Here is a 13,890-nt window from a genome sequence, read left to right as displayed (position 1 = left end):
CCAAACCTCTGCAGGTAGGCATGGACAGAGGATGGGGTTTGGAAGCTGTAGCCTCCCTCCTCCTCAGCCTTGGTCAGGCCAGGCTGGGGGCTTGGGGGATGGTGGCCAGGAGTGCCTGCAGGCCCCCAAACCTGGAAGTCTCCCAGGCTTTGAGGCTCGACACACCTCAGTCTGAATCCTTGCCCTGCCACCTAGCAGCTTTGTGGCCTTGGGCTCGCACCCTCTGTGCTGGGCCTTAGCACTCTCGGCTCTAAGGTGGGAGTGCTCTTCCTTGCAGGATGGGTGACCGTCACTGGCCCCAGGGATTTTTGCTGGGGTTCTTGGCATCACCCCTGCGGTGCCGCTCAGACCCAAACTAGCAGTGTCATGGCTCCCTCTGGGCTCCTTCTGCCCAGGTGAGGTTTTAAGAAAATACAGGCATCTGGGGAAAGGCCGCACCTCCTGGAACTACCCATTCCTGGTTGCTTGCAAGGGGCAGCTCAGTGAAATTTCCATGGAAGTCAAATGCTATTTCCCATGGGCTTGGCACTCCCGGAGGGGCCCAAGGCCAGCTCCTACTGCCATCTCAGTTCCCAGGGAGCTGTCAGGGAGCCTCAGTTTACCCACTTGTGAAAGGGCCAGTGACCTCCCATCTTGAAGCATTGGCTCCCTGATTTTAGGATCTCAAGGACCTCAGACTTGACTGGAAAGTTAACTACCAATCTTAAAAACTTATCAAGTAGAGTTTTGAAGAAGCCAGTTAATAGCTCCGGTTTTCATCCCTTCCTAAAAGGAATGTGCACACACTGGCAGAAGCTCATAACGTCCAGGGAAAGCCGGTCCCTTCAGTAGAATAATTGCAGTGATTAATCAGCACTCGCACGGTGCCAGGTGTGAACTCAAGGCCTCGGTGCAGCCCCGTGGCCCAGACTTGATCATGATCTCCATTCTCAGCTGGAAAGGGGAGGCCTGGAGACACAAAGTGATGTCCCTGAAGCCACACAGCTATTAGGTGGCAGATCCCAGATTCCAGCCCCCCAGGGTGGCCGGCTCTCCGTCTGCACTTTGCACCCCTAGGCTAGCAGTCCTCAAACTTTAGCATGCTTCAGCAGCCCCTGGAAAGCCCTGCCTGCAGCATTTGAAGCTCTGGAGGGGGGGGCCGAGGAATGTGGATTCCTAGCCAGTCCCCAGGTGACACCGTTGCTGCTGGCCCAGGGACCCCCTCAGAGAACCAGGGCTCTTTGTCATACTGTTCACCAGGATTAGCTTTAGCTTTACGAATCACCTGTTTATTCGTCCTGCTTTTCTCTTTTTGCTTTGAAGCTGTTGTTGGGGGCAGATGTAGTCTGCGAGCTAGCATTTGGGACCCTCACCCAGGGCCAGAACCCCAGGTTAGCGGTTGTCCCCCTGCCCCCACTGGGACTCAGTGTTCTCATCTGACAAGTGGGACAATCATGACATTCTCTGCCTCTCTCAGGGTGAGGGCAGTGAAGAGGGGAACCCAGGGAGATGCTTGGTGAGGAATCCTTTGGAACATTACCAGCCACTTTAGAGGAGCAAACCTTGCCACCCCAAGATGTGTCTCTTTGGCATGTAGATTATTTTAGGTTGATTATTTTTAAGAAACAGAAGGCTTAGGAAGGAACTTTGACCTTCCCCCTAACTGCCTGAAAGAATTTAGACAGGGACACCTGGGTGGGTCAGTCGGTTAAGAGTCCGACTCTTGATTTTGGCTCAGGTCATGATCTCAGGGTTGTGAGATCAAGCCCTGTGTTGGGCTCCATGCTCAGTGCAAAGTCTGCTTGAGATTCCCTCCCTCTCCTTCTGTCCCTCCCCCCACTTGTGCACACACTCTCTGTCTCTCTAAAATAAATAAATAAAATCTTTTTTTTTTTTTTAAGAAGAAAGAATTTGGACAAAGGACTTTCTGTAGAAAGTGAGCTGTCCCCACAGATAACTACAACATAATACGAACTAGATAGGGTAGACAGGGAGGCCTGGCAAAGTCTGTTAGTTAAAATTCCTCTCTGTGTCCCACTGCTTCTGAGTGGCCGGGCAAATATTTACTTACCAAACATTTACTCTTTTTCATCTTCTTGTGAATGATCTTCCTTCCCCTGGAAGTCCCAGAGCCCGACCCCCTTCTCCTCAGCTCTGGAGACCATCTAAGCCTCAAGTGCCTGCCTGCCTGTGGGTCTCCTAATCTTATAAGGCCCCTGCATGTCTATAATTACATTTGATTTTCTTCCGCTGATCTGTCAGTGTATTTCTTAGACCAACCAAAAGAACCTTAAGAATAAGAGGAAAATTTTTCCTCCCCACCACCTCCCTCAGCCGATAGTTAGCATTTACTGAACCAAGTGTGGCAGATGTGATTTTATGTATTTATTTATCAGACATTTATTGAGAGCTTTCTAGGTTCCAGGCAGGCACTGTTCTGAGGCTTTGTACATATCAACTCATGTAATTTCCATTATGAGGCAAGGACTGTCTTATCCTCATTTTACATGTGAAGAAATCAAGGCACAGAGAGGGTAAGTCACTTGCTTGAGGTCCCACAGCAAGTAAGAGGTCAGGTCAGAATTCCAAGACAGGCTGAGAGTCTCCAAAATCTGTCTCTTGTCCCACCTCTGGTCATGTTCATGATATCCCAGATAAGGGCTGGGAAGTGGGGAGGCCTCTACCTGGTATTGCCTGACTCATCAAGTATTGTGGGTTGAATAGTGTCCCCCAAAGAAATAGGTTCACATCCAACGCCCTCGGACTCTATGAATGGGATCTTATTTGGGGGGAGAAAAGCTCTTTGCAGATGTAATTAAGGGCCTCTCGATGAGAACATCTGGACTTAGGGTGGGCCACAAATCCGGTGACAGGGTCCTTAGAGGAGAAGGGCAGGAGTTTGGACACACAGACACAGAGGGGCGGAGACCATGTGAGGGCGGAGCAGAGACTGGAGTCATGGGGTCCCAAAGCCACAGGTTGGAAGAGGGAAGGAAGGAGTCTCTCCCAGAGCCTCCAGAGGGAGAGCGCCTTGATTTCAGACTCCTAGCGTCCAGAACGGTGCGAGAATCACTTGCTGTTGTTTTAAGCTGCCTAGTTCATGGTAACTTGTTACTGCAGCCCTGGAGACCCTACAGACTGGTTGACCCTGGGCAAGTCCCCTCCCCTTCCGCCTCCACCGTGCCGCTGCCAGGGCCCCTGCTCACCAGCCCCCAATGCCAGCCTGCCCGGGACCCTTCCAGGATCAGTGGGGCATGGTGGGCCAGGGAGCCTCCCCCCGCACAGCACTGTCTGTGCCTGGACCCGCCTGTCTGTACATACATGCTGGGCGAGGGGCAGGAGATGCACAGACCTGGGTGCCCTGGACAAGACACCAGTACCTCTGGGGCCTCAGTTTCCTCTTCCAGAGCATGAGAGCCTCCTGGCTCCTGTGGGAGCTGTGAGCATCCACGGCGTTCCACCTGTAAACACGGAAGACCCCCGATCTGTCGTGAACGTTGTTTTCAGTCCTTCAGCAGGCTTTTCCTGAGCACCTACTCTGTGCCGGACTGGCCACGAGCCCCCTCTGGAGGAAGCAGGTTGTTTTTTGGATTGCGATCATCTCAGGTCTCTCCCTGCTTCCAAGCAGCTGCGATTGCTGGGGTGGGGGGCTTCCTGGCAGGTGGGGTGGTAAGAGTTTGCCCTTTGGGATGGGGGTGGTCTGCAGGGAGAGGGGCGTGTGGGCCTTGCACGCGCATGCCCACAGGCACCTGTATGTATGTACGTGTGTGTGTGCGCATGCCTGCTCATGTATGTTCCTCCGTGTGCATGCATGTGTGCATGTGTGAGTTTTGCTTTCACATTTGGTGCTGCTCAGAGGCCCTGATTCCTGTAAACCTCATGGTCTAGTTTCCAGCAGACACTGCACGGCAGTGACAGTAGGCACTGTGACCGAGGCTCGGTCTGACCTGTGGCTTCCCCTTCTCGCTCCTCTGGCTGCATGGCGTGGAAGGGATGTCAATGAAGGCAGGACATCTGGCCCTGGTGGCAGCTGCGGGCCCAACTGGCTATGGCGTTGGTGGCATGAAGCCAACTGCGGGGGCCTGAGGGAGGGCGTGTGCTCCCGGGGCTATTGAGGGTAGAGCCGCCTCAGGAAATGTGGGTGCATCTGGGGGACCCTTCTCAGGATCCCAGCTGGCCAGAGAAAGACTTGTGAAGGAGCCTGCCTTAGCATATCCATGTGTGGGCCCGGGCCTCAGTTTCCACTCCTGTAAAGGCAGGCGAGGGAGTCCTCTGTGCAGGGGTACGGGGAGCAGGAATGACCCGCATGCAAGCAGTCTTGTGCGCCTCTGTCGGGGACACCTTGGAGACCCAGCCACAAACGGGGTAGTCTTCCTGGTGGGCGCCAGCCTTTTCACACACCCAGGTGTGCTTCCCTGAGTGTGCACAGGGGTCCGAGCACAGAAATAGCAAAGAGTGCTTGCTTCCCCACGCCATTTTTCTTCCATCTGGAAAAACGCCGTCTAACCCTTGGGGTCGCTTCTCATGTTCTAGGAGCCGAATGAGCAAGTGTGCCCCTTCTTTACACCTGCAACTACCCCACAGGGCTCGGGACTTATATTTTCAACCCCGTTTTGTGGATGTAGGAATGGAGTCCCGTGAAGGAACTTGCTCAGGGGCACATGCTAGGTGGAGGTCAAGGTGGAGTTCAAATCAAGTAGGCAGCTGGCTTTAAAGCCGCTGGCCCGCCAAGCCCTTCAGAGGCGTCCTAACATGGCTGTGCAGGGGGGCTTCCCCCCAGCCCAAGGGGGAAAGGGCCCTCTGGCAGGAGGGACTGAGTGGCAAAGGTGTGGGGGGACAGAGATGGCGTGTCAGGGGACAGAGCGGGAAGAGCTCTGTGCCTTGGGGAGCAGCGTGAGTTCAGGATGGAGAGGTGGAAGCAAGGAGAGGTAGGGATACAGGGCACTCTGGGCCTCCCTTTGGGGGTGACGGGAGTTACAGGGAGAAGGAGGGGCCGTCAATTCCTGCCTGGGGGACCTTGCTCAAACCGTCCTCGTCTCGGTCAGGTCCACCTACCTAAACCCAGTTGCTCAAGCCCCCAAGCAGGCGTCATTCTTGACTCCTTTCTTTGTCACCCTCATCAGGCCACCGGGGTGGGGGTAGGGGGGTCTGACACCAGCCACTTCTCCTCACCTCCCGATGCCACCTGGCTCCGAGCCCCAGGGACCTCCAGTGACTGCTGTGACCATCAGGAGCCTCTCCGCCCCTACAGTCCACTTTCTACACAGCAGCCAGGAGCAGCTACAAAAATGAAAATCAGCGCACACCGTGCCCCCCCTCCCCCCGATAGTGGAGAATCCCTGTTGCATTTAGAACAAAATGTGAGTCTCTCCCTGAGCAGTCCCCTCCCCCTCTTTGACAGCCCCCCCCCCCCATGTCCTCCTCACTCACTGCATCCACCCACGCTGGGATTTCTGGTCCTCAGACAGAGTCATTCCCAGCTCAGGGCCTTTGCATCTGCTGTTCCCTCTGCCTGCCATGCCCTTCCCGGGATCACTAATCATTCAAAAGTCTCATTGGCGGCTGACAGAGCCTTTCCGGGGAAAGGTCTTCTCTCCACCCTCCTGGTTGATCTCCCTCACTTGTATACACACCACCTGTCACAGTCTGTCCTTACTCTCATCTCTCACCAAACCACAAACTTCATAAAATCAGGGTCCTGGTCTGTTCCATTGACCACTGCATCCCAGTGCCTGGCACATACATAGCGGGCATTCGGTGACTGCTTGTTGGAAGAAGAGATGAGTAAAGAGATCAGACTCAGTCTTTCTCTGTGAAGTGGGGCCACGTCACATCTCCCAGGTGAGGTAACTCTTACATACAACGGGGTTCTTCTCCCCATGTCCAAAGGCTCTCCTGACCATCCCTCCTGGAGCTTGCCTCCTTCCCGCTGCTCAAGCCCCCTGCCCAGCAGGTGCCTGGGCAGAAGTGCCTTCCTGGGAGCTCCTAGCTGGCACAGCCCAGCCCTCTGCAGCCAGCCTGCTGCCCATGGGTCCCCGAAGATGGCTGGGGGGTCAGCACCTGGCACCCAACCCAGGCTCATGCAGACTTGCCTCCGGCCCAGTTGCACCAGCCGAATACAACCGTTTTTAAGAACCTCTCAGGGTTGACTCACACTTCCTTTATTCCCAGCTGGGTTCACTCAGGAGTGTCGCTGTTTTGCAAGGCTGAAGTCTGAGCCCTTCAGAGGTGAGCAGCGGGCTGTATGCCTCGGTGAACCTCTAATGAGGGTCATGGCCCCCGAGAAAACCACAGTCCCAGCACAGTTGGGAAACTACCCCTTTCTGGCAGTTGAGGTATTCACGTTTGGAGAAACTGCTTTGAGCCTCTGGTGGGGGGAGGAGGGGCTGGAGGGAGGGGGGCAGGGGGGGAGGGAGATGATCATGTCCATCCCTCTGCCCCCTTGCCTAAGCCCAAGCACTTGCTGCCCTTGGGGGGGGGGCCATGTTGACATCCCATGTCTCCCGCTTTTCCTGTCTGCCCTATGATCTAAGGCATTCCTACTCACCACTGTGCTCAGAAGGTTTTGTTCTCTCTGTATCAGCACACAGGGTGATGGTCATCTCGACGGCACAGAACAGTTTCACTTTCATAGAACTGTGATCATTTTGGGAAAAGGGGTCCATGACAAGTACAAAATACTGGCCTCGGTTTCTTACTTATTTATTTAAGAGAGAAAGCACAGTGGGGGAAGAGGGGGAGGGAGAGAGAGAACCTTAAGCAGACTCCCCACTAAGCATGGAGTCTCACGATCTCAGGACCCTGAGATCACGACGGGAGCCGAAACCAAGAGTCGGCCACTAGACCGACTGAGCCACCCAGGCGCCCCTGGGTTTCCCATTTAGATGTTGGAGAGAATTTTCACATAAATCAGGTCACACCACTCAGGGGAGGAGGCATCCTGGACTGGATTCTGTCCCTATTTTCGGTTTGGATAAATGTGTTTTTTCCAAGCCACACCTACACTGATCCGAGGTCATTCATGGCAGAGGAGAAACAGCCCAGCAGGGCTTCCAGGTAACAGGAAGTCACTTTTTGGGGGGTGGGAGGGTGATATTTAACCCATCTTATCACATTATGTCCAGTGGAAAGGATTCAAGCTTAGAAGGCTACCGATTCCGGGTCAGCCTCATATTGGCTGCGAGGCCTCGGCCAAGTCACTCGATCTCATGTGAAGCCTGATCCCTTGGGGACAGATTTAGGGCATAGTAATCCCTGGCTACATTTTTGTTTTTTTCTGGTTTGAGAGTTTTTCCCCCCCTTTTTAAAAACAAAGGTGGGTTTTTAAAAAAGATTTTATTTATTCATTTGAGAGAGTGAGCGAGCAGGGAAAAGTGTGAGCGAGCAGGGAAAAGCGTGAGGGGGAGGAGGGGCAGAGGGTGAGAGAAAAACAGGCTCCCCGCTGAGCAGGGAGCCCGACAACCTCAGGGCTCCATCCAAGACCCTGAGATCATGACCCAAGCTGAAGGCAGATGCTTAACCAGCAGAGCCACCAGGCACCCCACAATAGAGGTGAAATTTATATAACATAAAATCAACCATCTTAAAGTGTACAATTCAGTGGCGTTCGGCACAATCACAATGTGGTACAACTGCCGTCTCTACCTAGCTCCAGAACATTTCCATCAGCCCAAAAGGAGGCAAGTACCCATTCAACAGTCACTCCCCACCCCCCCTGGTACTGGCTCTATAAGCACGAACTTATAGGCGTTGAACTTGCTTGGTCCCCTGGCCTGAGCCCTCTGAAGAGGAAGTGGTGTTTTCTGGCTGAGCCAGATAGCATGACAACAGGCGTCCTGCTGCCATGTGCCTGGAGCCGTCCAGCCCGGGGCTGGGATTCCGCACCGGGTGTGTGTGTGTGTGTCTCTTGTGTACGTACACTTCTATGAATTTGAATACAGGTAGATATTTGCGTAATGACCACCACCGCAACCGGGACACAACATAATTCCATCACCCCAAAAAGGGCCCTCCTGCTCCCCCTTTCTATTCAGTCCCCTCTGGTTCCCCCCAGTGCCTGGCAACCACTGATCAGTTTTCTGTCCCTATGGTCTGACTCATGCCAGAATGTGCTGTCAGTGGAATCCTGCAGTTGGGTCTGGCTTCTTTGGTGCCCAACATAATGTATTTGAGATTGATCCAAGTTGCTGCGTCTACCAAATGTCAGTTCCTTTTTCTTGCTGGGTTGTATTTTGGGGTGTGACTGTGTCACCGTTTGTTTCTCTGTGCACCTGCTGGATCACCTCTGGGTTGTCTCCAGTGTGGGGCAATCGTGAACAGACTGCTATAAACATTCGTGTTTTTGGCATGAACCTAAGTGTTCGTTTCTGGAGGGTAGATACCCGGGACTGAGAACGTGGGGTGAGGTATGATGAGAGTGCATGATTCTGCTCCTGGGTGAGGCAAACCTCTTTGGGCCTCAGTCTCCTACATCTGTAAAATGGGCATAACAACAGTATATACCTCACAGGTAATTGTGGAGATGAAATGAGATGATGTTTGTGAGGCACAGTGTAAGTGCTCAATAATTGTTGCCTCTTGCTCTATTTTTTTGGGGGGGGAGGCGGGTCTTCTGTGTCTTGGGCTGTATTTTTGCCTACGCTGAGGGGGTCACCAGCCAGCGTTGGCATGACAGGTGATTTCCTTTGAGGCACCAGAGGTTGGAGTCGTGGGGAATTCACGATCATGATCAAGGACAGAGGTCCTATTTGCAGGGAAGCTGTGAGTTAGGATGACCCAGTTCCTTAATTCCTCAGAAGGGGAAATTAAAGCTCAGAGAGGGACAGAATCTTGCCAAGGCCACCCAGCCAGGCAGCAGTAGGGAAAGACTTAGCCCCAGGGCTCCTGATGGGCCAGCCCTGTGCACCCCCACGTTGACTCCAGCGGCCAGTGTTTGGGGCACAAGTGAACGAGGGAGGGAGGGCAGAGAAGCAGTTCTGAGCATAAGCTCTGGAGTCAGCTTTCCAGGGCCTCTTGTCCATAAGAAAAAGTTCTTATGAGTTGTATGCTTCGAGTTCATTCTTTGACCTCTCCAATCGGTAAAACGGGCACAATGATTTTGTCTACCCTATAGAGACACCAAGAGGCTCACATGAGGGAAAGTGTGCAAAGATCTGTAACAGTGCCAGGCGCACAGTAAGTGCTTGATAAAAGCTAACTTCTTTCTTTCTTTTTATTTGTTTATGTATTTAAGATTTTATTTTTAATTAATCTCTACCCCCAATGCAGGGCTTGAACTTTGGACAGGCATGCTGAATGAACGCATGCGTGTTGGTGGGAACTGAATGCAGCTGACCTGAACTGGGCAGGTGGGAGGCGTCAGACCTGCCTTCTGGACTGAGGGGCTCACTCCCTAGCTGCTGGCAGAGCTGGCAGCCGGTGGTGCCCAGCTGGGTCCCTCTGCGGACATGGCCCTAAGTTACACCCCCACTTCCTGCGACTGGTCCGTAGGGAGCACAAAGGCCCAGTCCCCCTTCCCCCAGGTAGGACACGCAGGGCTGCTCAAGCTCCAGACCTGCTGGAGTTTACTCACCTTATGCGTATCCACCCACCTGTCCTCCCTCTGTCCACCCACCTGTTCAAAGTAAGTTGGAGACATCTATACACTGCCCATCTCACGCTGTATCTTTTGGCCTACACCTCATTAACTAAAATCCAAGACTTGTATGTATGTATGTATGTATGTATGTATGTATTTATTTATTTATTTAATAGAACTGGTCCCCCTTCCCCCCTCCCTCCCTCCCCCTTTCCTTCCTTCCTTCCTTCCTTCCTTCCTTCCTTCCTTCCTCCCTCCCTCCCTCCCTCCCTCCCTCCCTCCCTCCCTTCCTTCCCACCCTCCTGCCCTCCTTCCTTTCCTTCCTCCCTCCCTTTCTTAAATTCCTCAGGGAATTCTACCCTGGATGACCCAGGATAGTGGGGAAAAGTCCCCCTCATCTGGGCGCCTGATGATTAAGACACAGAGAGGGACTCTTTGTTCCACATGGGGATCAGACAAATCCCTGGCTTCACCTCTTATTAGCTGTGTGGTGTTTGGGGGGGGGGGGGTCACATCACATCTCCGAGGATCAGTTTCTTCATCTATAAAATGGGCTTAGGAAATGCGCTTACTGGGGCGCCTGGGTGGCTCATCGGTTAAGCGGCCCACTCTTGATTTTGGCTCAGGTCACGACCTCAAGATTGTGAACTCAAGCCCTGCCTAGGGCTCTGGGCTCAGCACAGAGTCCGCTTGAGAGCCTCTCTCTCCTTCTCCCTCTGCCCCTTCCCCCACTTGCTCGCTCTCTCGCTCTCTCTCTCTAAAATAAATAAAATCTTAAAAAAAAAAAAAAAAGGAAAAGAAACACACTTACTTCTTAGTGCTGTCATGAGGAATAACTGAGACTGCCTGTGAAGTGCCTGGCATGGTGCTTAGCACTTAGTAAACGCACAGTTAATGACAGCAACGGCTATTTTGAAGACGCTACTGCGTGAATATCCTTCCAGAAACAAACTCCTTTTCCTAGGGCGGTAGGGTTCAGTCTCTGTTCCTGGCAACTGGACGCATTTCGGCCTGATCTGCCTGAGAACTGGTGAATGGGTAGGTTGAATGTGAGGTCAAGGCCTGGAAATCCCCTGCCTTACCTTTGTCCTCAGGTGGCAGGAAACTCCCTACCAAGTGTCTTTGATCTGGCTAGGAAGCTGGGGCCCAGGAAGGCTTGCCCAGGGAGGGTGCTTCAGGCCCAGGCTGAGGGTGGCAGGTAGGTAGGGAGATCATCTTGCATGGAGGGGGGCTCACCCGGCGTGTGTCCACAGACCCTGGTGGTCTGCTCACGATGGGAAATGAAGACGCCGATTTTGCAACGCTGGGAGCTGGTGACACTCGGTTGCCCCTTAGATATTTTTCTGGAGGTTCCAAGGAACTGCACATTAGTTAACACACGAGCTCCCCAGGAAACTAGGAGAAGAGCTTGCCTTGTAGAGACCAAGTTTGCAGACTGGCTGCTCCTGGGCCAAAGTCACCCACAGACAGCTTTTACTTGTTTGTTTAGGATTAAGTATGTTGCCAACATTGTTTTCAATGTGGAGATGATAGATTAGGTCTTGAGAAATCGAATCTGGCAACTGTGGGCCCACCTTTCTGCGCGGCAGCCATGGGCTGAATCTGATCGGCCTGTTTACTGGGACACACGAAGGCCCGTTTCTTACTGTTCTCTGAGCAGTCCCTGCCCGACCCCGCTGGCCTCTGATCTTGGATGCCTGGTGGAGCTGCTGAGAAGGACACACTCTCCAGAGCTTACGGTTCAAGACAGAGTGAAGTGAGTATTGGAGATGAGACAGTGCCTCTCACCTGGGGGGCACTGAGGCCTCCCGGGGACACTGGCGATGTCTGAAGCCATTTCCAGTTGCCGCAACTCCAGGAAGGTGCTACTGGCATCTAGTGGGTGGAGGCCAGAGATGCTGCTCGACAGCCTCCAGGGCACCCAGGCAGCTTCCACAATACAGACGTACCCAGCGTCAAGTGTCAGAAGAGACCCTGGATTAGGGGTGGCAGCAAACTGCTCGGGAAGGGAGGGATCAGCTCGAATCATTAGCTCAAGAATGTCTCCCTGAACAGAAGCGGTCTCGGTGGTGGCAGGCACTTGGTGACTGAGTCAGGTTTCAGCTGGGAGAGACTGGGGGGAGCGCACGTCAGGTGGGCAAGAGTGTGCTCAGTGAGATAACATGAGTGGTTCAAGAGCGTAAAGTTTGGGGTCAGATGGACTTGGATTTGAATCCTGGCTCTATCCCGCACTGGCCATCTGGCCTCAGGCCTGTCATTGGCCTGAACCTCCTTCTTGTCACCTGAAAAATGGGGATAAGAAATGAGGTTATGTGGGTACAGCCTCGTCTCATTCCCACTCCTGCATTTGCACTCTGCATCCCAGCCCTTCTGAAATGCTTTGCTCAATGCTTCCTGCTCCCTCTCTCCTCTCTGGGCTCTCCAAGTGGAGGTCCCTCTATCCCTAGGGTGCTTATATTCCAGGCATATGGATCACACCATCAGGAGGGTTAAACCAGGCACTGGTATGTTCAGCCCGGTGTTTTGGAAAGATCATGGAGCTTGAGGGTTGTGTGTGTCTCACGTGTGTGTGTGTGTGTGTGTGTGTGTGTGTAAATCTGAAGGTCAGGAGAATAGTGGGAAATTCCCAAGCTCAGACAAGAGGCATGGGAGCCTTAATCCCAGCTCCCTTCCCTGTCTTCTCTGGCCTTCATGTGCCTAGGGAAAGGCCAGTGGGGACCCACTACATACGAAGGGTTGGATTCTCCCTCCCTCCCTCCCTCCCTCCCTCCCTCTCTCCCTTCCCTTTTTTTTTTTTTTAGGATTTTATTTATTTATTTATTTGACAGAGAGAGAGAGAGAGAGAGAGAGAGAGAGAACAAGCAGGGGGAGGGCCAGAGGGAGAGGGGAAGCAGACTCCATGCTGAGCAGGGAGCCCAATGTGGGGCTCAAACCCAGGAACCTGAGATCAGGACCTGCGACGAAGGCAGGCGCTTAACTGACTGAGTCATCCACGCGCCCCCAAAGGGTTGGATTTTCTATTGGTTAATGTGCCTGCTCCATTCTCAACCCAGTAGCCTGATTATGCTACAGTTCAGGGCTGAGGTGTAGAGGCCAGGACCCCATAGAGGTTGTTGCAAAAGAGCTCAAGGATAAGCTGCTTAGCTTTCATGAGCTTGTTTCCTTATCTGGGGGTGTGGGAGAGTACTCCCTGCAAAGCTCTTAGGACAGGACCTGGCTCAATGTCTTAACTGCTTTATAAAGATCAGGCTCTTGCTGAATACCCTCTGTGCGCTCTCTGTATGCAGTACCCTCTGTACTGCCAAAGGCCCTAGGAGTACAAAGTCTCCTAAAGACTGGTGTTGACTGTAAGGATTTGCCTGGTTAAGTATTTGTGGATTTTGCTGACTGGGGACATACAATTTTGAGGGAGAAGTTCCATTTCTAGGCATTTATCTGAAACATATGTACAAAAATTCAGGTCCAAGTAGGTTCACAGTAGTGATGTTATAAAACGAAAAACTGGAAATGGTCTTAATGTTCAACTATAGGATACTGGTTAAACAGATGATCTGACAAATGGAATATTATGCAGTTGTTCAAGAGGAAGCAGAAGGATATTTGTTGTTATGGGAAAATGTTATTAAGTGAAGACATATAGAAAACATTATTTGCATATCAAAGATATATATGTGTTTCTTTTAAATATGGATGTTAATACACTCAAAAGTTAACAATGGAAATCTCTGAGTGATTTTTACAATTTTCTTCTTATTTCAGATTTCCTTTTCTAAACGTTCTACAATGAATGTGCATTTCTTTTGTGAAAAAAATTTATTTTAGGTTTTAAATTATTTTGTTTTAGAAATATAACAAATAAAAATAGTAATGAAAGGGGCAATTTTACCAGCTGGCCCTGTCCCTCATCCCAGCCTTCTCCCTTGATTCGGTTCTTCATCACTCCCAAAATACATGGGCTCATCACGCTACTATACCTTACAGTAGTGACTAGTATTGATTAACCTCAGCGTAATTGTACCATGCAAGGCGACGTAAAGATGAATACTCACATTCTGCAGGTGACTTGCATGCACATCAAATTTTGAGATGTGTTGAACAAGACGTTCTTTCCCTCCCTCGTTCATTTATGTGTTCTCTTGTAATTGGCTTCACCCATCATTCATTGCTTGGGAACGATTAGTTGCTTGACGTACGCATGCGCACTTCTGGAGGCTGGACGTAGCCGCTGAACCGGGAAGCCCCGCCCCCCAACGCCGACCATTGCTCCGTTCCGCCAGAGCGCCCCTGATTGGTGGCCACGGACAGGGCCCCGCTGCCTATCAAAGTTGGCGGGA

The 13,890-nt window shown here is 52.2% G+C and overlaps 1 long non-coding RNA gene across 1 annotated transcript; it reads right to left on the bottom strand.

Moving 5' to 3' along the window:
- Nucleotides 1-2,351: 2,351 nt before the first annotated feature.
- On the bottom strand, nt 2,352-13,727 carry LOC123783533 (uncharacterized). The gene is made up of 3 exons (XR_006777230.2): nt 13,606-13,727; nt 10,368-11,838; nt 2,352-3,440 (listed from the first exon to the last, which is right to left on the bottom strand). It is a non-coding gene; the product is annotated as an uncharacterized LOC123783533 (long non-coding RNA).
- Between the last annotated feature and the right edge of the window lie 163 nt (nt 13,728-13,890).

The sequence above is a fragment of the Ursus americanus genome, chromosome 2, assembly GCF_024610735.1.
Source record: "Ursus americanus isolate L20-20 chromosome 2, mUrsAme1.1.p, whole genome shotgun sequence".
Classification (NCBI taxonomy): Eukaryota; Metazoa; Chordata; class Mammalia; order Carnivora; family Ursidae; genus Ursus; species Ursus americanus.
This window is presented reverse-complemented; position numbering and strand designations above follow the sequence as displayed.